The 25,182-nt window shown below is 28.2% G+C and overlaps 1 protein-coding gene across 2 annotated transcripts in view; it reads right to left on the bottom strand.

The window, feature by feature from the left end:
- The window catches only part of LOC107453167 (uncharacterized), a 170,123-nt gene that overhangs the window by 53,123 nt on the left and 91,818 nt on the right, over positions 1-25,182 (bottom strand). Inside the window, exon 2 of one of the 2 annotated variants that reach the window (XM_043040517.2) lies at positions 25,089-25,172. The gene's annotated coding sequence lies outside the window, so the exon portion shown is untranslated. Of the gene's footprint in view, positions 1-16,383; positions 16,511-25,088; positions 25,173-25,182 lie in introns of those variants that run through there. The other variant, XM_016069989.3, reaches the window with a different exon arrangement.

Genomic DNA, 25,182 nt, shown 5'->3' with positions numbered 1-25,182 from the left:
TCATTACTATACATAAGGTAATTTTACCAGAGTTTATTTCACCTTGCAAACATAGCAAGGATCCTCATTTTTTAAACCATCAGTCACAATTTATATAATTATGGCATAAAATTACTAATGAAGTGAAATTTTAATTTAATTTATTGTTGAAATAATCTATTTTAGTTTGTCTTTTTCTGCAATAAAAAAATAAAATTATTGAACTGTATTGTTAGAAATTTAATAGCGTTAATAAAGGCTTATTGATCACACTACTTAATGCCATTCAAAAGTACTGCCTATTTAAGATAATTTTAATTTGAATCATATTTTTGTTAAAATTAAAATTATGTGTAGTGTGCTCAATTTTAATTAGTATTGATTGTTTCGATAAAAGCATTCAGCTAATTCTATAATTATGGTTGCAATATATCTAAACGGGATTATGATACATTGTGCCACGAATTAATGAACGCGTTTAAAATTTCTTATAATTTAACCAAGTTCTGAGGTATTTTAAACTACAAACACTTTTAAGAGAATGCTTGTAAAATTAAATATTAACAGGCTTTATACCAATTCTTTTTTAATAATTCTTTAAAAATGACTGAAGCTTAAATAAAAAGAATTACAACATTTAAAAGTTTATGGAAACCGATATCAAGGATTAACTTTGTTTAAAAATACACATGCTGTTCATCAGTGTATTATTAATGAGCAATTGTTTTTATCGCAAGGTATTGTTTTGCTGTTTACACAGTTCAATCGAATTTTATATAACATGATCAAATCAATTATTTCGTCCTAAATTTTAGCATTACATAAGTTCATACTTACCCACTGGTACAAAATTATACGAGTAATCCAGTTTTCCATATATATGTGTTGCTAATTAAAACATGAGTCACTTAATCGTGGTATTTTAAAACAAAATACAAAAAGTAAATAGACAACACAAGGTAAGAAAAGGATTATGCTTGTGACCTGCTTTCTAACTACGATAAAAAGCTTCTGCTGAAAGCAAATAGGAGATATTTCTCTTCTTTTTTTCCAGCTGTCTTATGTGCAAACTTAAAAGAAATGCCATGCGTTTACAATAAGATCTTATATATAAATGTCACAATTTAATGCTTAACCTACTTTAGGGTTACAATTTTGGTAATAAAAAAAAACACAAGTTTAATTAGAATATGTAGTATTTAGTTTCAGTTTATAAATAATTAGAATTAAATTATCTTCGTGCATAATTATTTTTTCAGCTTTATTAACTTTTAAATCGTCTTGATCTTCCAGTAAAGCCAATAACATTCAATAAGTTTTTTTGTTTGTTTGTTTGTAGAAAATATTTTCATGAACACTATTTTATAGTTTCGCAAATCATATTCATATTAGGATCCCTCCAAGATTAGTCGAGAACAAGCAACCAAGTATTATGACATAAGCTTTTGTCGTTTTTGAATAGAAATTATTGTAATTCATTGCACTCCTGATTATTTTCATAGCTTTGTAAACTTCATTTACGCTTTGATTCTCAATTAACTTATTTAAACTGAAATGTATATGCTCTAATATGCAAAATAAAAGATTTCTGCAAATTCTACTTGCGACAATTTTTTTCGGCTTCATAAACTTCATTTTAGATCCAATTCTCTAAAAAGGCAACTAACAATAAGAGAATGGATATTAATTAAAATGTGTAAATAAATAGTCGTAAGAAATATTGGGGGGACAGGAAAGTAATGTCGTTTCGGCGCAATTCGTTAGTCTTAAAAACCAATTCATTTTTCCTATCCATTTCGATTCATTTTCGATCCGGCATGGAATGATTGTTGCTAACGAGGGGGAATACATTATTGGTTAAAAAAAAAATCTTAAATACAAATATCACAGGCACTAAAACGACATTAATTTCCAATCCCCCTAATAACAATTGATCACCCTAAAAGGGTCTCACCATAACTCCGAGAGTCAGAGGTTGGAAGGAAACTCTGATTAAACAGTTATTGGATAGTCACAATATCTCATTCATAAGTGATGAACAATTAAGATTGATATAATCTATTAAACCACGAGATAGGTATAGGTTAGACTTCCTAAAGCTCACTATAGTTCATGAAAAGCAGCAGAGAAAGAACTTTAGTTCATTTTTTCCATATATTTAAATTATTGCTATTTGTACGACTTTAGACAGCCCTTCCAGACTCCCTTTTGTATGATATCAATATGATGTTTTTATGTTACCAGATTTCCCAGTTTTTCTTTAATTAATAAAGTAAAACTGCATTTTTACTGCACGTTTCTTCATGTCTAAAGAACTTCTCTTGCACCATTTGTGTAATGTATGATATACATACTTTTATACATGCATCTATCAATAATAAAGTAAAAAGGAAAAGTTTGAGTGGGTGTGTGTCTGTTTGTACTTTTGACACCAGTCTGTTATAGAGGAGTAGTTTCAGTTCCCGATTATAAAATAATTCAAAAATTTTGATTAGTACGTTTAAAAAGGCAAGCATGTAAAAAATAAAAAAAGGGGGGATCTCATAGGTTTACTGTAAAGAATTGCTGTTAGTTAAACTGTAAATGATTCTGCTTTCTCAATTATCGAAAAGAGAACATCGGTGATGTTTGATAGCTTACAGCTCTGTTTATCTAAAAACAAGTCATACTGGGTATTAATAATAATTTAATATTTTTTTGCTAAATAAATTCAAGTACATAAAAATTCTGTAAGTCAAGTGAAAGCGTTACCGCATTTTTTCTTTACAGTTACAGAAAAGCATTTTTAAATTGTAACCATTTCCTGAAATTTAAAATGTGAATGTTACAAAAATTCATCATCCCTTTTCATGCGCGTAGTCTTGAGTATTCCTTCCACAGAAATTGAATTTACGTATGAGATGGTGAAAACATTCAAATTCATGAAATGATGCGGTCCACAATTTTCCACAACTCTAGCACAACAAATCATAAAAACTCATCATTTTCCAACAGGCAAGTACCACACTGAACCCTTTTTTATTTTTTGTGCTGGCTGACGTGAGAGAAGCACTTCACTTTAACTTGCTATATCGCTTAATAAGCACAAGTTATCTAAACCCTTCAATTACACTACACGATGTTTGGTTCCCTCGTGTAGCAAGGTAGTGTGGGTGGAAGGTTCAGCTATGAATGCTTAATAAGAGGCACCCCCGCAACTTCAGGGGGCCTCTTTTTTTCCTCCGGTACAACTCCGCACGCTAGGAATCACCATGGCAACACTCACATATGCAGTCATTTACCTGACTACTTATTGACTGGATCGTCGGTGGTCGAGTACTTTTATATTTGTATCGCTAAAATTTCTCTGTTATACCGTGAGTCCTCCGTCACGTTTTCTGTTTTCCACGTTAATGAGATCTGCAAGGTAATCATAAGTGACCATACACGGGATCTCTTATTGAACAGTGATGGATTGTGGAGGCTTGCATTCAGTACCAAGAAACCAGGGTGGACTTAATGGTCAATTTGTAAATAATGCTGACAAACGGATAAATTATTTTGAGCTTATTTTCATATCATGTAGTTATTGTAATGAATTAATAATTTTTTTGTGGATATAAAATTCCCTTAGAAAAAAAGTGCACAAATACTTTTAATTCAAACAAAGTTTTAATGTTTAAGTTGTATTGGAAAATATGCTCTAATAAACAGCAGTGCTAGAGGCAATGCAATCTTAAATTAATATTTTTAAATTACCCAGAAAAGCGCTTTTAAAGAAAATTTTTTGGAAAAATATAGATATTTCCTCATAGTAATGGAAGATATTGGGCTGCTACCAAGTAGAAATTCTGGAATCCTGTAAAATACCTATCTCGAAGCAATATTGAGGATTAAAGAATAGTTTAATTAAGAAATGTTACGTTAAATAGTATTTAATTATTATGTTGTCTCATTGGTTTCGACTGTAAGAAAAATGAGAATGTAATAGACTGATTAGCTCTATTATGCATGAAATTCATATCAGCACAAATCCTTTATTATTTCATAATTAATTTGTCTTTATTAGGAATGAAACACTGTGATAACGAAAATAAACATTAAATTTCTTCATGCAAATTAACAATTTTAACAGTATTAGTTTTACTAATAAGATTTACCTAAAGCACAATATTTTCAATTTCATAATCGTTAAATTCTTGTCTCTGAAACAATAAAAATATTCATTAATAATATGCCGTACATTTTGATAATTTTTATTATGTTAAAATTTTTTATTGAATTAAATTGCCAATATTTGCGCTTTCCGCGCAATATTTTTGATGAACATATGATGATGAATTCTTACAATATTTTTGATTTTGATAAACGGTTTTTGAGACCAAGGATGTAGAGCAGCGTTATCCATGCCCACATTACTATCTCAAGCCATGTCAAGGTCAAGGCAACGTTACAATCAAAATCGATCGAACACAAAAAAAAAATTCGCGTGTATAGGCTTGTTTTTGTATCTAACTGACTGCACATAGAAGGCGATATGAAATAAATATACAGAATCGCAGCATCACGTATACCCATGACTAAAGCTGCTTTGGAGTCAACGTCTAAAGAAGAGCAGTTAGACCGACAAACATAGAATTCTGGCCCAAATAAATATTTTTTAAGTACATAAAAAATATTTTGATTAAATTTTAAAACGCTAATATTTAAAATACAAACCGCGATTAATATTATAAAACGTTTTACCCTTGCTCTTTGTTCGCCAAGGTTTTACCTATTAATCGACTTGTCTTATATATTCTTAATACTAAAACTGTATAAGTGATCCCCGGTAGCAGAAACCCTGAAGTACGGAAACGGGCTCCGCTCATTATCACAGCATCTGCAGATTGTATTCCACCGTCATTTTTTTAAAGGAATAAAAAAAAAAAAAAAAAAAAAAAAATTTTCATAAGAAAACAAGCGTTTAGCAAATGGTTTATTCNAAACACGGGGGGAAAATTGCTATCAGAAAAAAAACCGAGAACAAGTAAAAATTAAATGGATCCATTATAAGGAAATGTTTTTTTTTTTTTAGACTTAAGTATAAAAATAAAACTTTTCTTTTTAATGCGACATAGAAAAATTCAATGTTAAGTTTTCTGGTTATTGTCTTATTTGTCTTCTAAGTATCAGTGGTATGGTAAATATTTGAAGAATTTAAAAATTTGAAACAGGCATAAATCAGAGCAGCAAAAACTCCTGTAATTTATTTACTTTAAAATGAAATTATTTCAGTTTAGCACTTTGCCCAACTGAACGAATTATGCCTGAGTTTAAGCTAGCCACTGCAAATATTTACTAAATGGGGGGTAGTGGGATAACTTGGTTGGTAGGGCATCGGGCCCATGTCCCAAAAAGTAGTGAATTTGATACCAACCGGCCAAAGACTCCCTTTGAAGTAGACGGTGATTGGTGCACGTTAAATCTGTCGAATCACAAAGTCATCCATGCTCTCATAACAATTTAAACCTCTGGGGGTACTGAAATGGAAATTGATCGTTCGCTGGTTCAGGTCAAAATTGCGATGTGTGGATGAATGAATGGATGTAGGAAGGTGTCCAAACTGCAAAACGAGTTGTGATAAGTGGGTGGCTGAAGTCGCATTCTTGACCATAGATAGCGCCACTGGAAAGCAAGAAGCGCACCCTCCTCTATCAGCCGGAAAAGTGTTAATATTATCATTTGCAAGTTGAATTTTTCTTTCTGATTACTTTAATGGACTTAGTATAAGCATCCAGTTTTTCATCTTTTGGGCGAAGTTAAATTATGATGATATAAATTCAAATTGAATTTGAGCAACGTAAGGTTTAGGGTGTATAAATTTATATTGTTTAATTTTCTTAAATTGTGCTAAATATATGTCAGATTAAACTGTATTTTTAAAAAAATAACTATCCAACTGCATTCACTTCAATTTTTGAAGATAGTGTTGCAGAATGACCCTGTAAATTCTGCACCACTGGGTAATCCCTATCACAAAAAGGTTATTTTTAAGTAATTCAACAGACTTACTTAAAATTATAACTACTTTCTTCAATGCAACTTCAACTGTCTTTAAAATAGAGGCAATATTGATTTTTTCAATACTAAACTTTGCACATCGGAAACAATAGTTTATTTAAATAAAGCTTCCCCTTCACTTGACTTTATGATCATTTTCATACTAAAGTGAGTTTTGATTTGAGTTTTGTTTACAGCATATTTATGCTTTTAAATGCAATTCTGTGCATGGTATCCGCATAATGCTAATTAGAATAGAGGGATCGATTACTTGGACTAGGTCACGCAATGTTTGGAATTAGGACTTCACCGCTAAATTTTATCTTAGACTTCAAGTAGTAACTATTTGTGCAACAAACAAGATGAAATATACTTTCACAAAGTTGAACTTATTCTCCTTTAAAAGAAATAAAAAAGTACATATTTATGTAAAGTGGAACAATACCATCCTTAGTAAAAGAATATCATGAGTGACATTTTAGTGAGCTGTAACAAGTCAATTTTAGAATACATCGAAGCTTTAATATTCTGTTTACAAATTATCATTTTATAATAGAAATAGTTTATTATAAAGATTTAGCAGAATTAAAAAAATTGTTCTTTATCTTATATTTTGAACGAGAAATGTTTTAAAACGCGAAAATTTGATTTTCAGCTCCCTAAGCTCTTCGTTATTTTTTTTAAAAATAAAACTTGTGTATCCTATATATAGATCAAACAATGTCTAAGATGTGAATAAGAATTCAAATGAAATATTAATCCTTCAAAAGTATAGTTAATATTTTTTTAAGTTTTCTTTTAAGTTAAAGAAAATTTCAAATGACGTAAGAGTGGTAGAGGTAAATAAATACTTACAACGACAATTTAATTGGGCATTTTTGGGGGATTTTTTTAAATGATATTTTTATTCCATTTTTTATTTATTTATTATTATTATTCTTTGTTTGTTTGTTTTGAAATGTAAAAGTTTAAAAGCGTTTCGTATAACAGAGGGTCACGTAAATGCTGCGGCGTCGCGATCAACTTCTAAGGGAGTTAGGGCACATCATTAGGATTAAAGTTACATAGGAACCCATGCCCGTAGATATCATCGTATGCTGGGTGAACTTCCCTATTATGACCTGTTCAGATGCACTCAGAGAAACAGTTGATAAGAGGGAAGCGCTCCAATCAGCATATGACGACGTTTCTGGGCATGGGTTCCTATGCAATTTTAATACTGATAATGGATCCTAACTCTCTTAGAAGTTTGTTCCAACATTCATGTGATTCCTTATAATATATAACGTTTTTAAGCTTGTACATTTGGACAAAAATATATTAAAAATGTCATTAAAAAATAACTGTAACTTGGAGACTGAAGCTGATTGCACATTTGAAAACAAATGAATTTGAGCTGAGACAAATTTGAATCTGTTAAAAAACTCATGCAACTGAAAATAAAAGAAATAAATTTAGTTTCCCAGTGTAATAGACTGTAACTTCAGATTTTCCTTCCATTTTTTTAAACTACAAAAGTAATGGAAAATGTTTCCGGGATTAATTTCTAAAAATAATTAATACGCGGATAAAATTATTTATTCAAATTAATAGTAGAAAACGTTAATGAACGTAAAACTGAGCTTATTGGTTACTGCCCGATTCACCACTAATGTACAGATAAACATTTCTGGAAATAATTTTATCAACAATGAATGTCTGGATCAAAATATTTAATCAAATATACGGTTAATAATAATAAAAAAATAAATTTAGCAATTATTTTGCTCCTTATAAATTTAATAATTTACGGAACTAATGTTACAAATTAAATTTAAAGGAATTTTATCAACAGACAAATTAACAATTCAGTGTATTAATAATTTTATCTGTGTAAGAGTTTAATTAAAATATAGAATTGGTGCGTATAAAGTAACGTTGTTTATGTATGTTTTATTAAAATGGATGGGTTGCATAATTCGATGTATCTCTGGATATAGTCATGATTAAAAAAATTAAGGCCAAAATATATAAAAGGTAAATAAAATAAATTAAGGGGAGCGTGATCGTTAATGACAGTGATTGTACAATGCAATTGTGGGATAACAATAACCCAATAGGTTCAAAGGGTCACAAAGTGTGAGGTTTGAACAAATTGGATGATTTGGTATCACCAAATTTGGAAAAAGGGCGAAACTAAAATAAGTTAAAAATTAAAGATAAATAAGATAAAGTCATGCTATATCCAGACATAAATATGTGATTTAATACAGTAAGCTGATGTCTCCAATCAGAAAATTACAAATTCCCTTAACAATAAAAAAAGGTACTCACCACCCACATACAGGAGGACATAATAAATCATGAAAATAGAGGCAAATAATTTCTATAGCACAAGATTAAATTATCAACATATCATTTTATTTAGTAACATACATCTCTCACCACATCTACCAACACAAGAAAGGCATTTTATTGAAATGGGTGACGGGAGAATTAAAACACAGAAGGCGTCATAGATCAATATTAATTATAAAAGAACGAGTAATTTAAAGGTTAAAATAAATATGGAAAGAAAACTTAAATTCGAGAAGGTTTTTTTTTTTTAATGTTAAAGAAAATTAAAGGTATAAAATGTTGATTTTAAATTTACAGAAATTGATTATAGTTATGCATTTAATTTAAGGTAAAGGTTAAGAAAAAAATGTGAAAAGAAATTTCTCGATACGGACCGAAGTCCGCATCTCGGAGAATAAAAAAAGGGTAACCTGCCCGAAGGCTCGAGAAAAAGTGAATGTATTATCAAAGACTTAAAAAATTCCTTAGCTGGGGTAGACTAGAAAAACTACGACCAATTAAATTTAAAGAGGCGGAGAGTTTGAAATTTAAAGGAAAGAGATTGGTTAGTTAGCCCCCCTAAAATTAAAAGAAGAAAAAGAAAGGCGTGAATAGAGGGGTTGGTTGACTTTCCCCACAGGAAGTGCGATGACCGCAATGACCATGAGAAAGGTCAACAAGAAATTTAAAAATAAAATTGCCAAATTAAAAAAAAGGAATAACGTTTAAAGAAAATTAAAGGCTTAAGTAAAATTAGAAATTAATTTGTCACTTTACATTAATGTAAATGTGACAATCTGGTCAAATCTGAATATGAATTTTGTATGTCAAACATGAATTTCTAATGTCAAACCGTTTCTTTAAAGTGTTTTCTTTTCTATCATTAGGTAATAAAAAGTGTTTATAGTTTCAGCTCAGTTACTGTAACCATAGAAACGTTTAAAAGATAATATAAGACTTATTCCACCCACTCGATACTAAGATGCAAATTCCCAACTTTTTCCCCCAACTCATTTTCTTCGTTGTTGTGTTTTTCTTCTAATGTGACTACAAAGTTGTTTCAGCACGCACCCTTGCGTTTCATGAGAGAAAGACACAACAAAGTAACATTCCATGTTCAGGATTCAGATGAAGAGCTCAATTTCGTTTATGAACATCGTATACAATGCACGCATTTTACTTATGCATCAAATCTTTCAATGAGGAGAATGATTTTTGGCATAAAATTTTTTTCGTTTATATAATTTTTTAGATTTTAAGATTAATAATTTACGAAACAAATATACAATACACTACGATGAAGTTTCGAGTTCATGAAATATTTTCTTCATATTTTTGAGAGTTGTTGAGTCACAAAACAAAATTAACTAAATAAAGCTAAAGGATTGCTAAATCCTCAAAAGGGAGAATTTTATTTCTGAGAGTTTGCTGATGATGTTTAAAATACATAGACATAACGTTTTCGTTGGAAATAAGAAGTAAAAGATTTTGACAAAGCTTGTATAGTGCTTTACCTGAAATTGTTTACGAGAGTAATTTTTTTCATGTATTCAGCTGGGAATTTTATTAACGTTTTTCTAGAATATATTGGTTGTGATGTTGGATAGTGTTTCCAACTAAATAAAAGCCATAGTTATTTCAACAGACCATTAACATAACACTGCTGCACCGTTGTGATGTTTTGCAAACTATCTTACAATGTTAAGCTGTTAATCAAAATGAGCTTGCAATGAATAATTCATTTAAGTATACAATGTTTTATTTTTGTTTTATGATTGCAAGTACCAGTAAAATAATTTTTACTAAAATGAAGTTGATCTCTTTTATTATTCTTATTAATGTTTCGATCTTATTAATGTATTCTTTATAGATATCATTAGCTTTAAATTAACGTATCTTTCATTTCGAATTTTTTCATAACTGAGATTTATAGAAAATCTATTCAGAAAACTGCAGTTAGAATGCATTTATGTATAACTTTAACAAACTTCTTGTTTGTGTTTATATTTAGTATACCTTAAAAAATTAATGAAAATGTATGCTTAAATGTAGAATTTATAAGTAGCTTGTTAACACGAATTTATAAGTAGCATATTAAACATATAACTGGTGAATAAATTAAATAACTTGATACAGAAAAAAACATCAATTATCATTGATTAGTATTGTTTTTATACTCTTCTTTTAATGAAGTTGGAATAAAAAGAAGAATAGTGAAGTGAATTAATAAGATTGAACGCATTTTATGTTTTCAGTCCCAAATTAATTTACTTAAATTGCACAATATGTTTGAATATTAAAAAAAAATTTGCATAAATAACTAAAAATTATCTGAGAATCTGTTATAAGTATTGACTAATGAAGCTTACAGCTGTTTATACGTTTCGGTGAGCGGCGATGGAAACTGGAAATTTTCCCAAAAAATCACGTATTCTTTTCACCATCTGGATACATCCCTTTTCTTACCAAACTCACTGATATGGAGTGAATTAGGCCCTATACTGTGAGCTCCATGCTCCATATAAAGAACAACAACGGGGAAACCCTGAGCCGTCTTGTTATTTATTGTTGTCAACCATAATCAGACGAATGATACTTTTTCTGTTTTTTTAGAGGTTCCGCAATCCTTTGTGGGCTTTTCCATAGTGGGTGGACGTAAGTTGAAAACAGGAACTCTTTGACAGCAGGTTAGGTTAGGGTACGGGGAGTTACGGGCCATCTTTTTTTAGGAAGAATGTGATGACATCTGCGAGGAGGAGAGAATGGGAGAAAAAAGAAGTTCATGTCAAAGGGTAGGAGCTACAGGAACGAGGGGGTTGAGTAGGGAAAAAAAAGGAATATCTGGACGCATTTGGCGAAAAATCGCTGTTTAAATCGTGTAACGCTAAACTAGGGAAAAAATGGTATAAGAAGTGGAAAGTAGTTTCAAAATAAATTTTATCTGGAAAGTAAAAACATTAAAAATTATGCAAAAAGGAAATTTATTCTGCAGTTATAAGGAACTTTGTAAATGTAAAATTATGAGCAACTTTTTCGCTCCACATGATAAAGGAAAAAAAAAGAAAAAGATTATAATATTGTGATTTTAGTAATGTAAAATTAATATCAACTCAAAGTGATTCGAATAACTCATGATATTCTTAATAGATTTTTAAGCTTTTCAATAACAACGTTGGAAGAAAGAGCTTCACATTTAACTAAACACAGTGTAGTTCTATTGAAATACATAAGAAATTAAATTGTTTATAAATTTGAATAATTAATTTATTGACAATTGCTTGAGTAAAAGAATTAGTTCAGAAAAGTAACATATCCAAAGTTTTTAAGACAATTTTTATGCAATACAATTTTTTTTTCAGAACAATTTTTAAATAGTTTGATCCACAAATTCAAACAGGAAAAAAACTTGCTTAGATAATGATATACATTATGATCTATGTTAAAAATCTTAATTTTAAAAAATAGTCATTTTAAAGGGAGGAAAGGGGTCATAGTAAAATTATTTACAAGTCTTTGTTGGAGTTATCAGGAAAAGTTCGAAGATCCAGCTCTAATAAATAATTTACTGCCATGCTTTCTTGTGTATAGTGAGTTTTTAAAAATATTTTTTTCTTATTAAAGAAAATAAATTTTCGATGTTTTAAAAATATTTTATCATCGTTTTTGCGATAAGAAAAAAAAATTTTAAAACAATAAACGAAGCAAAATAATTCAATATTCAAAATGCCTAATATTTTTGAAAATATTTAACGAAGATATTAAAGAGGTCTCACATACTTTCACTATAATAAAATAGAACAGCATCCTACAGATGAAAAGATAATGTAGGTTAAAATAAATTAAATTCGTTGTTATTAAACGTTGTTTTCATTAAAATGAAATAATTGTCAAAACCAAATACCAGATTAAACGGCTATTGAATGTTATTAATATGCAGCACTATTTAACTTAGTTTTTAATTCTTTGAGAATGTCAGATGATTAAGAAAGAAACTTATATACTTGATGTTAGTAAAAATCATCTTAATTTTATATCTTTCGTAAATGGAAATGGAACAACTCAAATAAGTTCATAATAGAACAACAACTTTTTTCTTTTTTCCATGCGCGATATGTACGAGAGAGCAAATAAGTTTAAAACAAAATTAATCTTAAACCTTTGCGTTTAATGACTTTAAGTCTCTTTTTAATTTCTGTTTCAACAAAATCGATTTTATTAAACGAAAATTTGCATTCATATCATTCCTTGGTTATTATTTTAAGCATTATGACGCTTTAAATTACATCTGATAATTTTTATATCTTTAAATTGTATTAGTAAAGCTAAAATTTAAATAAGTATTAATGAAACATGCTTAAACTTTTCACACTAATATCTTTTCATAACATATTCAATTTTGAAACTAATTATTATCAGCCGTAAATTTTGGTAGAAGTACCTTTTTTTATATATAAGTTTCAGCTTTCATAATCAACAGTAGTAAATCTTGTATCGAGAGCTGTGTGGGCCAAAATTTATAGCAGTATTTGTCGAGATTTATTTGGCGACGACAATTGGCGACATGAAAATTGTTTGTGCAACAACTCATAACCTTCTTAGTCAAGTCAACAACGTGTTCTACAATAGTCAACCCCGAGAGGCTATTTAGAGCCTATGAAAAGGTAGTAATCGGAAAGGGTCACCCGTGAATTGGCTTCAGCCCTTTGTGGCCCCAGTTACCTCTTTGAACCGGCACACCATTATTTGTATTCGTTGGGCGGACCGCGGTCACATAACACCGCATCTATCATATGACACAATGGCGTAACGCTCGACTCTTCTGAGAACCGTGTCCAAAGTGATGGCGGTTAGCACACTCCCTAACAATAATTGTCACCACAGAAATGAATTTGCGTGGTACATACATATTCTCCGGAAACATAAATGTTTAGCACTGAAGAAATAAAAATAATCCTCGATAAGTAACAAATTTGAACTCTCACTAACTACGCTCATTTTACTACCAAGAAGAGGTTTAAACTCTTCTTTAGCTTTGTTATGGCCAATGACCTTTTTAATGATAAACCACACACAGTTTAGTCATTGTTGTTAGTAAAAATATAAATAATAATACCTCTTTTGCTTTGATGAGCATTACGAACTCAGATACCGATGCAACTTAAGTTATACTAAATATTAATAAAGAAAGCACTTTTTTTTGCCTGCCCCCATTATATATTTTTTAAAAAGTTAATAAACATTTTAATTGATTACAACTATATGTAAAAGTATCTTTAAGATGTATAGTTTTACACCTAACTCAGATAGGATTAATATCATTTTAAATCTAGTTAAAATAACGAGTTTATCAGCCTACCCTTTGAAGCGGAGAATCGTATTTTTTTTATTATTAAATTTTAATTAACAAAAAAAATTTAAGGAAACTTAATACAGGACTAGACGGCCATTTATAAACCATGTAGGAATTCCAAGTTTTCGGCTAAGAACCGAACTCTAGCAATAAACTTAGTCGATTAAGGAAGGAAAAAAAATCAAACAGATTATTCAGAAATAAAATTTTAAAAAAAAGCAGATTGATATTAGACTGACATACAGCATGGTATAGTTTTTTTTTTATTTAAATCATATTTTTCAATAATTTAATGGACTATATGGGATATTTAGAAGTATGATTAGGTTTAATTTTTAACATTATTTTCAATTAATTTACTTCATAAGTACTAATACTTGTTTGATACAACTTAAACAGAATTCTTCAAAGAACTATAATATAATTTAATAAATTAGACGTAAAATTCAGTGTCTCAGATTTCAGCAGAATAATCAAGCAGGTAGTCATTATTTTTCGAGTTTTTGAAACTATAAAAATGAGAAATTTAAAGCAAAGGGGTATTAAACGCATGCATAAGAGCAACTCTCTTGACTTTTTAATTTTTATCTATTATCTTTTAATATTAATTGTGCAGAATGCCGTGCTTGTATATTCGACGAGTTTTAACTTTCAAAATGATTAAATTTTTTTGTAGAAAACAAATAATGATTAAATTAATAATTTGTACAGTATATTTAATTACAATATTCATACACACATGCAATATTTTTTGAAAATATTTTAAATTTCTATTCTATTAATTTCTTCTATTAATATTATGTACTTGTGCTAGCTTCCGTCAATTCAGATTTTACGTGCATTCAGATTGTAAGATCTGTCTCGAGCTTGAATTAGATTCTTATAATAGTTAATTTTATGAAATTACGTATAAGTTACTCGACACATCTATCATCTTCGATATTCAATGATAATAGAAGGTATTTTTTATCGTTATTTGGTTGAAAAATTTTATTTGATTTTTTATAGCAATGTCTCGCAAATGAAACTATCTAAACATATGACACTTTTAACATTTACATTACTTTTATATGTCACAAATATTAACGCTCCGAATAGTAGCTGAAATATTTCACACTAAATTATATTGCAAAGTAGACCCGCAATTTACTGGTATTCTCATGAAACGCAAATAAACCAGGTAAACAAATAAACCAGATAACAGAGTTAAAAGAAAATTCTAAATATATAAAAAATATTATTCAAAATGTAAAATTATTAAACAATCGGACATTAAGGAAAAGTTGAAAGTAAAATTATTTTTCTAGAACTATATGCATTAAATAAGACTTATGTATTTAGCCATGGAGTAATATGATTTACCAAAAAAAAAAAAAATTTAAAAAATAGCAAAATTCCAGATAAAATGTAAAATATTTCCCAAAATTTTGTAATATGCTTATCAAAGAAAATGAAAAATTGCTAAAAATTAAGACTTAATAATAACACAGAAGAAGTCCTTTTTTAATTTTAAGTTACAAATACTCCCCCTCATATGGATATAAAATTAAAATACTGTTATATGAATAATTTGCAAATGACTTCAATAATAATAAAAATCCTCTGGCACTTTAAAGAAAGATAGCGAGAGAGATTTTTGACTTTATACTTGATACTTAGATACTGCATAAAGCTACTTGACTACACAAAGCATCATACTTAATACTGTGAGGAAGAAAAAAAAAAAGGCTTTTTACATTTTTATTACAGTGAAAAAAACAATTTAATTCTTCGGTTATCGATTTAAGGTACCCTACGTTTTCGTTATTAAATTTTCTAAGCAAATTTTAAAAAGTAGACACTGAGTATATGCTTTGTAATTTTAGTTAGTTAATTAATTATTCTTATTTAATTTAGTTTAGTTGTTGCCTACGGAGAATCTAATCTACGGCTCGATTTGAGTACCATATAAGAGAAAGACAGATGTTCCGTAATCATCATCCTTAATATATATATTTACAATTCTTGTCAAATACGAAATAAAAAATTTTATGCTGTTACATTTACAGCACTATCAGAAACAGCACATTGTGTCATCAAGAGTGGGTTGTTGTTATATTCGCATTACAATATGAAGTTTACAACGGTATGTAATATTCAAAATAGTAACTTTGTAGTAAAGCTTACAACAGTCTGCTGTAATATTTAAAACAATAATTTTGCAGTAAATTTTATATCAGTCTTCTGCAATTTTCAAAACAGTTAATTTGCTTTAAATTTTACAGTATCTTCTGGTCACGGTGCCAGCAACTTTATCTGTAAAATGCAAATGTTTTTATGCACATATATTACTTCCGTGTAATATAATTAAACTTTTAAATTTTCCCACTGTACTCATATTTGGAAAATGTTGTTCCAACAAACAAACAAACAGAAATTATGCTTAATTACAATTAAAATAAAATATAAAACTTCCAAATCATAAAATATTATGCAATAGTAACAGCGCATGAAGCAAAACCTATTTGAGCAAATTAGTGTCAAAATAAATTCACTTAACAATCTCATATTACAAATTGATCAACACTTCCTTATTTCAAATGTTTAAAAAATTTTAAAGCTTAAAAGAAAGTATTTATCTACTAAATGCGAAAATACTCACTTAGTTCATGCGTACTAAGTATTTATTTATTTATTTTTTTACTATAGATTCTTTAAAAGAACATATTGCAACATACCTGTCAATAACCAATAATCCAAAGACGCAAAACAGATTCAAAACAACATCGCAAAAGACAGTTCCCAAACAACCCAAGACGACATACTGAAATACAATCTAAAAGACCATTTCTATTTAAAGAAACAGGTTTCTAAATTCTGTCAGGTGTTAACGTGTGAACATTTAAAGATCAGTAAAACCTTAAAAATCCTTTCAATTTCGATCCTTTGAGGCTCTTTACCGCCACTTTTACTAAGACATTAGGATGTTTACCGTGAAGTTCGCAGGCCCATACAATGGATGGGAACAAGACAAGAAGGATACTTGTCTAGCGCCTCTAGCTACTCCAGTTAGTTTCATTTACGCAAATTTTATTCAACAACAAGCAATACGGGAGAACGGCATTTTTAAATCGTAACCCCTTTCCTTTTCATACAAAATTTTCTCGCTATTTCTTTCTTCTTTTTTTTAAAAAAATTCTTTTTTATACCATACTGACGAACCTGATGCTTACTCATTCAAATTATTTAACAGTTGGTATTCTGTTAGGTATAAAAATATAAATAACATAAGTCTATAATCAGGCTATTTCACTTAATAATTTGCCTTTATTCATTTTTATTTAAATTTCTCTACAATTATCCATAACAAGTAATTTTAATTGTAAAATTTTAGAAGGAAGTTATCATTTATCCTCATCCCCTCTTCCTTACCGCTTCTTGGAGATACTGCTTCTCTTGAAATAATTCGGTACTCCTCAATTAAAAATCAACCTTTTTTTTTTTTTTTAATATTTGAGATTACCAATTTAAGAGAAGAATATTAAGTTTTCCGTTTTTAAATTTGTCTGATTTGGGATCTATATTGTCTGAGTTTTTGTTTAAAAGTCACTAGTAATTTTAAAGGTTGTCTAATTTAATTCCTTGTGATTTCGTTTTTTTAAATCATTGGTGTGTATTTTAAATACCGTTGCAACTTTAGAGTTACTTCCATCCAACTTCGTTAAAAAGTTACGACATATCTGTAACATTCTCTAATTGCTCCAGAGCCAAAATTTACCGAAACAAAACCAGATAAACTTTTTTTCTCGTAGACAAAAGGGGGTGATCTACAAGGTATTTTTATCTAGAGGAATCTCAATAATTTCGGGTACATATTTTTTTCCATTGTTTTTAAAATTTATCTAAACTGTTCAAAGTATCTTTTATACACAAATACAATGTAAAAAATATATATATTTATTTTTCGAAATAATTTTATTTTAAGAAATATAATAGTCTGTCACTTTTATCAAGTTATTTTTACTATTATTTGTCAAATAAATCGTTAAATTTTTTTTCTCCCTAAGAAATTATTTCTATGAAAAAATTATGCAAACAAACTAAAAAAAATTATATTTTTATGTTTAAAGAACTTAATTTCTCTCCTGGCTGGGAAAAGAAAAATAAATCGTAGCATAACTATATATTGATACCATATAACAATAATTCTAAAATGGCTGCTGTTTATTCATTTCCTAATTGCCCCTTGTCATTATTTTCGTTTATAGTTCTTATTTATCAATGTCTTGTTATGTTCTTTGAGTTTAGATTTTTTTTTTTTGAAATACTAACTTTTACTGATTATTGTATATTTAAATAAAAATGTAAGTTGGTTTTTTAATGATTAATGCACAATACCTAATTTTAATGTTTGTTTATTTTTGTGATTGAAAACAAATATATCGTTTTTTTTTATAAATCACTCATGCATTAATTAAAAAAAAGTGCGTTATGTTACTTTGAGTTTATATAGAAAATAAATATCTAGATTTAGTAAGTATATATTCCATGAAGTAAAGAAAGAGATCTTTTAAATCACTTTGCATTTTATTGAGAGTTGCTTTTAGAATTTCTTACATAGTGCATTATTTTTTAACTTTCATTATTGTTATCTAAAAAATAAAACGTTGTTACTGTATTAAATAGTGAAAAATCATATCACTCTGAGTTTTCTTGTGCTGTTTTTAGATATTCAATGGCTCTTTCAAAGTTATCAAACTATCGATTATAATTTCAATTTCTACACATCTGAACATCTATGACAACATTATAGTATTAAAATTATTTTACAAATTTAAAATTAAATTAATATCGCTTTTTATTACCTGTTAAAAGTTATATTAAAATTTGCTATAGCATTTAATTACTCGCTTTATTAATTTTTTAACACATTTTCTACTAAATGAAAGTTAAATAAAATTCAATAAAAATTTTTGTACCTATCAAATAAATTCAATCAAATAAATTCAAACAAATTCGATAACTTCCTTTTGTCTACAAACACAATGTTTTTTTTTTTTTTTTTTTTTTTTTTTTTTTTTTTTTTTTTTTTTTTTTTTTTNTTTTTTTTTTTTTTTTTTTTTTTTAATGAAATGAAATTATTTTAGAGGGGAATTTTATATGCTTCATTTGGCTTAATATATTATTATTTACTCAGTTTCAAGATTTTGCTTGAGTAAAAAAGAACACAAATTAGATGAAACATAATATGTAGTAAATTAATTTAGAATTTCAATAATTTTAAGCGCATAAAATTTAAAGTTACATGTCGCTAAAGCTTTAAATTAATGGTGCTTATATAAAGGACGCTATACTGCGGGAGAAACACTTCTTGGCAAATTATATTTAACTAACATTGATATGTAAAGAAAGTAATTTGAGGTTAACCCAGAGTAAACCATAAAATTTCAAATGCTGAAACAATAATTTTAGGATATCAAAATGCAAACAAATTATTGCAGGATTACTTTCTGACCTCGTAATTCTGAATTATCTTGCCATAATTGGTTTGCATTTCGATATTTTGAAAATAATAATAGTAAATCCTGCATTTTAATCTCTATGATTTATTTTTGTTTTACTTAAACTCACTTTTTTTCCTATACTTTAAATTTCAAATCACTACTGCAGCTAAGGCAAAGTTCGCCATGAAGCGTTTCTCTCGTCGTATAGCGCCCTCTTAATTTCAACTCAATTTAAAGTAAAAAACTGACGTTGAAGGGAAAAATTTTAATTGTAAATTGATCCTGATATATTTAATAAAAATCTGCTTTTTTTAAAATAAAAAAATGAACTTATTTAAAAAGAGAAAAGAGTGGGGAGGCGAATATTTGAGTAAAATTCATGTAGTTCTTTCCCCAACAATACATGATTTAACAAGAGGGGGAGAAATACACAAAGCGGCATCAAACAAAAGAATAAGTGGTTGCTTGAGGCGATGATATTTAGTCATGGAGTCAACGAGGTTCGAAGAATAGATTTGTCTAGATAAGATCCGAAACGAAATGTCTTCGGCAATGAAAAGGTGGAGGGAACATTACCTTCTTTTATCACTGAATTTAATAGATGTTTGGTTGGGAGCAATAAGAACTTTAAATTCTATTCAAGAAAAAATAAGATGAGAAATGTTCGCAGGGTAGAAAAACAATGGCTGACATTCAACCCAGTTTGAACAACTGTTTCTTTTGATAGAAGCATGGTAAATGCCTGAAATATCCTTTCAAACATAATACGTAAGTTATGGGACAGACAAAATCCCATTCCTTTCACGTTAAAAGTAAAATTTTTTTTAAATTTTAAATTGAATGAAATTTTCTGTTTGATCCTAAGAAGAAAATCTATTTTTTTTTAAATATTTATTTGAAACATCAGTTTATAGAAACAAATTACCCATGTCAACAATAAATCTATTCATATCGTTTGATTTAACTTTTTCATTTTGTATTTGTTTAAATGGTTTAAAAACGGATTCATTTTTTTGTGAAAATTACTAAAAACTTTATCATGACACCTTCATCTAAAATTTCATTGATGAAAATATCAAAAATCAAATCCTTTAAATAAATATATAGCTATTTAAAGGTCAAAATTTATAAATAAGATATTAAGTAGTCAGTTGTTCATTGATTTATAGTTAACCATTGATCAACTATTGAGTTATTTTGCGTCTCAAGATATTTCATTTCTTTTTAAATGAAATATTTTGAAAAAAATATGTCTATTTCAGAGAAATAACGCTTTTTTTCTGATTTCGTCAATTAAAAGATAATCTTCGCAATTTATTTAACCTAGTTTACTAAGATTACAACTTAAGGCGTGAAAATGATAGCATTAGATCATAAGTTATTCAAAGTGTCCCGTTTTTACTTTACCCACTTTTCTTTATAGATAGTACTAAAATATTGTTGTTGTACATCTAATAACAAAACAAAGATAAATGTCACAATAGTTATTTATTATTATTATTTTTTATTTTCATAACATAAAACGCAAACCTTTATATGTATTTTTTTATCCCTTATTGTCAATACAGAACTAGAATTTAGAAACGCGGCATTCAATTGTTTTTTAAGAAAGAAAATATAAAAGGTAGTTTCGAATAATAAAAAAATACTACTAGCAATCTGATTGAAAAAAAAATACTAGCGTTTGAGTCAATAATCTTGTATTATTATTAAGACAATTGCATTATAGAATGAAAACTTTGATATCACCTGCACAAATACACCTGATTACTCAAAATGTAACGTATGTCACGATAGTACCCCATTTTTTCCCTCTCAGATATGCTGTAATTCCTTCCGTGATTTTTTTTCCCTTAAAAGACAATTACTGTTTAAAAGAAGAAGGAAAAAAGTTACTCGATTCATTTGAGGAAATCTGGAGTCTTCTTAACATAGTATTCCACGTGATGCCGTTACTAGTTTTTGGTTTCAAAAAAGAAAAAAGAAGTTTGTGAAGAAAGCAATTCACTAACTATTTTCGTTCTAAAACTAACTTTAAAAATATTAGTTCAAGTTTGCCGAAATGTGCATTGTTCTACATAAGAAGGAGAACAATGCGTATTCGACAAACCCACAAAATTGTATGATACATGATCCAAATTTGAAAGTTATCAAATTTGAGAAAACGATACACGATTCCATTTTAAAGTTAAATTTAACCTTAATCGAAAAGATAAAAAAGAACATTTATTTTGTGTGTTATTTAATATTTATTTTATGTCTTAGAGTCAACCGTTTCAACTTTTTAATTATGGTTGAAATTTCGAGAAAATAAAATAAGTTATGTAAGTACATATAAAAAAATGAATGTTTCGTACCATTTATTTTTATTGTAAATAATTGTTTTTCATTGTAAATAATTATAAATCAAATTCTCCCATTGTACATAATTTTTTTTATTTCTTCAACAGTAAACCAATTATATTCACTGAAATTCACTGATTGATTGTCTATTGCCACCTATGTCCTCTTATCAATCGAGTGTCTCTATTTATATATTATTATACTCTAATATATTAGCTTAAGTATATGTACGCTCTTTAATGATGGCGGGTTGGATCTATTGAATAAGTTGGGGGTCATATTTTTTCATTTAAACAGTTTTTTTTCATAGCATGCCCAAATGTTGGAATATTCAATTTCATCTTGAGATGCACAGTGCGAAAATAAATGGCAATAAACAAATAACAACACAGTGACAAAAAAATGACAATTAGTGAACACACTAAAAATTCTTTAATCTCCTAATGATCGTATTTTCACTCAGTAAGACATAAGCGTAAAGGCTCGAGAGATTTTAAAATATGCAAAGTAGTTTGCATGAATGATATTTTAAGTCACTGAAATCAGTTAATCAGTTACTAAAAATATCGAGTCAAAACCGATTTGTACCTGATACGTACTGAAATTAGATACGTATCAGGTGCAAAAACGTACTTCCTCTGAATGAACATGCCTTTTTTTCGGACAGATTTGGATTTCTGACCCTCAAAATATGGGCGGTAAGCCATAATCTGGAAAATATGGTCTCAATAGTTTAGACAGGAGAGTGATCGTTAATTTGAACAACTTAATGTTAATTTTACTTTTGCATATTTCGCTATATTTGGAGAACTTTTTAAGCGAATCGAAAAATGTTTACACAAATTATAAACGTATCTTATCGGAAGATAATCTCAAGTAAAAATAATTTTTAATAATTATTCGTTATTATTATATATATTGGCCGAAATTTTTTTTGTATGATATTGTAAAATTAAATTGTAAGGTATATAAATTTTTACACCATTTTGAAGTTCGTAATATTAAATGACGAATAGTACTTTTAAAGTGCGTGAAAATCCAATCATTAGATCTGAAGTTATTCGGGGTTTTAATTTATTTATTATTATTTTTTTTTAATTTCGCACACTGTACGTATGTTTGACTGTTCGGCAACATATGTACAGTCAGGACATCTTGTTTGTAAAAATCCAATATTTATTTAAATAAATTTTGCAATTAATTTTTAAAATTTTTCTACAATTATTTTAAAAATTTAAGTAAAATTATAATGTAAGTTATACAAGAAAAAAAAACAATCGAAAACATACGAAAGTTAGTTTATACGAAAGTTAATCCCAATTTAAATACTTTTAAGATATGTATCTCTGAAGATGGCAGCGTATTCTACCGAACCTTTTTTTTTTCTTCTTCACAATGTTACGCATTAATAGCGTTTTTCGGAACAGAATGTGTTTGCAATGTGTTTCATTGTTAAACGATACTTTGCATGATACTTTTGGCTTACTTTATAGATGCATAAATAGTTCCGTATAAATCGCTCTTAATATATATTTGTGAATCCTTACAAAAAATAAAGTAACAAAGAATGCATTTTCGGGGTCGCAAATTTGTATTAAAGTTAACAGAAAAAGAAAAAAACGCTATTGGAATTTTTAGAATCACTAGTGAAGAAGGTGGTTTGAAAACATCAAATTTAATTTTACTGTTGAGTGGTACTTAAAACTATTCCTAATAATCGCTTTTTAAATTCTCTTTGGTACCTTTACCAAACGGTTTTCGATGTTTTCAATCCTGCCTTCTAATTGATAATTTGTTACATTTCAATAATGTTTTTGTTTTCTCTATCCTATTTTCGACAAGAATTTGAAAAATGTATATTAGTAATGGTTATTGTAGAACAATTTACATAACGTTTGGTATATATATTGTTGAAGAGATTCTAAAATGGTTTTGCATGCTCTTTTATTACATATGTTTGTTTTAATAATATATGGTCTAACAATAAATCCAAGAGTCTATTTCCAAAAACATTTAGCTCAACGCTTAATGCAGCAGCATCTATCATTAGCTTAAAAGCTGGTATTTAAATAAATAAACCGAAAAAAAATTCATGAAGTTATTTAAATCTGTTTTAAATAATATTGAATATAAAAATATTTATCACACTTTGTATTTTCAAAGATGAATAATATTTATTATCGAAAGTTTAAATAAATTTTAAAGTGTAATTGAAGTTTTGTCAAAAAGACATGATATTGGTATTCTAACCTTTCACGAGTCTTCAATTTGCTTGAATATGTTTAAGATCATATTTGAATATTTACGGTATCTAATTACAGTAATAAAAAAAGATAGTAATGTACCGGTATAGAAAAAAGGAGCATGAAGTTTTACGACGTAGGTAATGAAAGAGACTTTATATCTTCGAAATTCAATGTATTCATTTGAGTTTTGGATTCTGTCAAAATATTTTTTTTTTCGATTAAGTTAGTAAAAAAATCAAACATATATTATTTGCTTGACATGAATCGGCACGGAGTAAAAAACGTAATTTCTTAAATTTTTTTTTCTCTTGATATTTAAATATATTCCTCTCTTTTTGTTATTAAAATAAATGCATTTTAATATTTATTTTATGGTAAATTATCTGTTTTTGCTTGAACTATTTGAGCATAGGCTTTTCAAAAAGTAACGCTATGCATACAAGTTAAAAATTTAAAAAAATGCAGATATAGATAATTAGGAAATCAGCGATCAATATTTTCTGACAATTTATTTTTGCTAAACTTAAACATAAATCTTCAAAAATGCTTAGATGGATAGCTGATGAAGGGAATAATCATGCATATATATATATATGGGTCATTCTCACAAAAACAGTCATTTTCATGTCCCCAGTATATTTTATGTTTGTTTTACAGCTTACGAAAAAAAAAAATTCGGGGAAAGTGTCCTTCGGAATGCAAGCTAACAAAAGAATAAAAATAAAATTATCAATTTTTATTTTTTATTTATTTTAGGTAATTAAAATATACCAATATGTCATTCTCTCACTTGTCCCCACTGCTGATTTAAAAAAAGAAAAAAATTGTTTCTGAAATAAAAAATTTTTTTTTACAAATTCGTGTTTTTTATTTCAGAATACTGAAATATAGAATTCAGAAAATCAATTTTANNNTTTCTTTGTTTTATTCTTCATTTTGAACTTATATATATATATATATCGCACCTAGGCAGGAAAAGTGACACAAGTCAAAGAACGGCAATTTCGAGGTTACGTCAATAAAAAATATGTACCAAGCTCAAAAAGTGTCTCATGTCTAGATTGAGCTCAAGATTGTGCAATTTCAGGATGAGTTTTATTGCATTCTTTTAGTTGATTTTTCTCAAATGCTGCACTTTAGAGTTATGACATTGTTCTTGCCGGGGTGGTTATATTAATACAATTTTTGGCATTGTTTATTTTTGGCATGTGGAGGGTTTGAGACTTGATACAGCAAGAAAAAATAATACACATTTTATTTCCTTAGAAAGATTGAGTTGAATTGTTTATGGATATTCTGCAATAGAGAAATAAGGAATCAGTTCAAACAATCAGATTAATCAAAACTTACATTTTCATCAGGCCATCGGTCTCAATCTCACTATCTTCCTGCCGGGTAAAGTTACGGTACAATGCTTCATCGCTTCTAAAGATTCTAAAAGAAT

Source organism: Parasteatoda tepidariorum, chromosome 3 (genome assembly GCF_043381705.1).
Source record: "Parasteatoda tepidariorum isolate YZ-2023 chromosome 3, CAS_Ptep_4.0, whole genome shotgun sequence".
NCBI lineage: Eukaryota > Metazoa > Arthropoda > Arachnida > Araneae > Theridiidae > Parasteatoda > Parasteatoda tepidariorum.
Note: the sequence above shows the minus strand (reverse complement) of the source record. Positions and strands in the feature narration are given on the sequence as shown.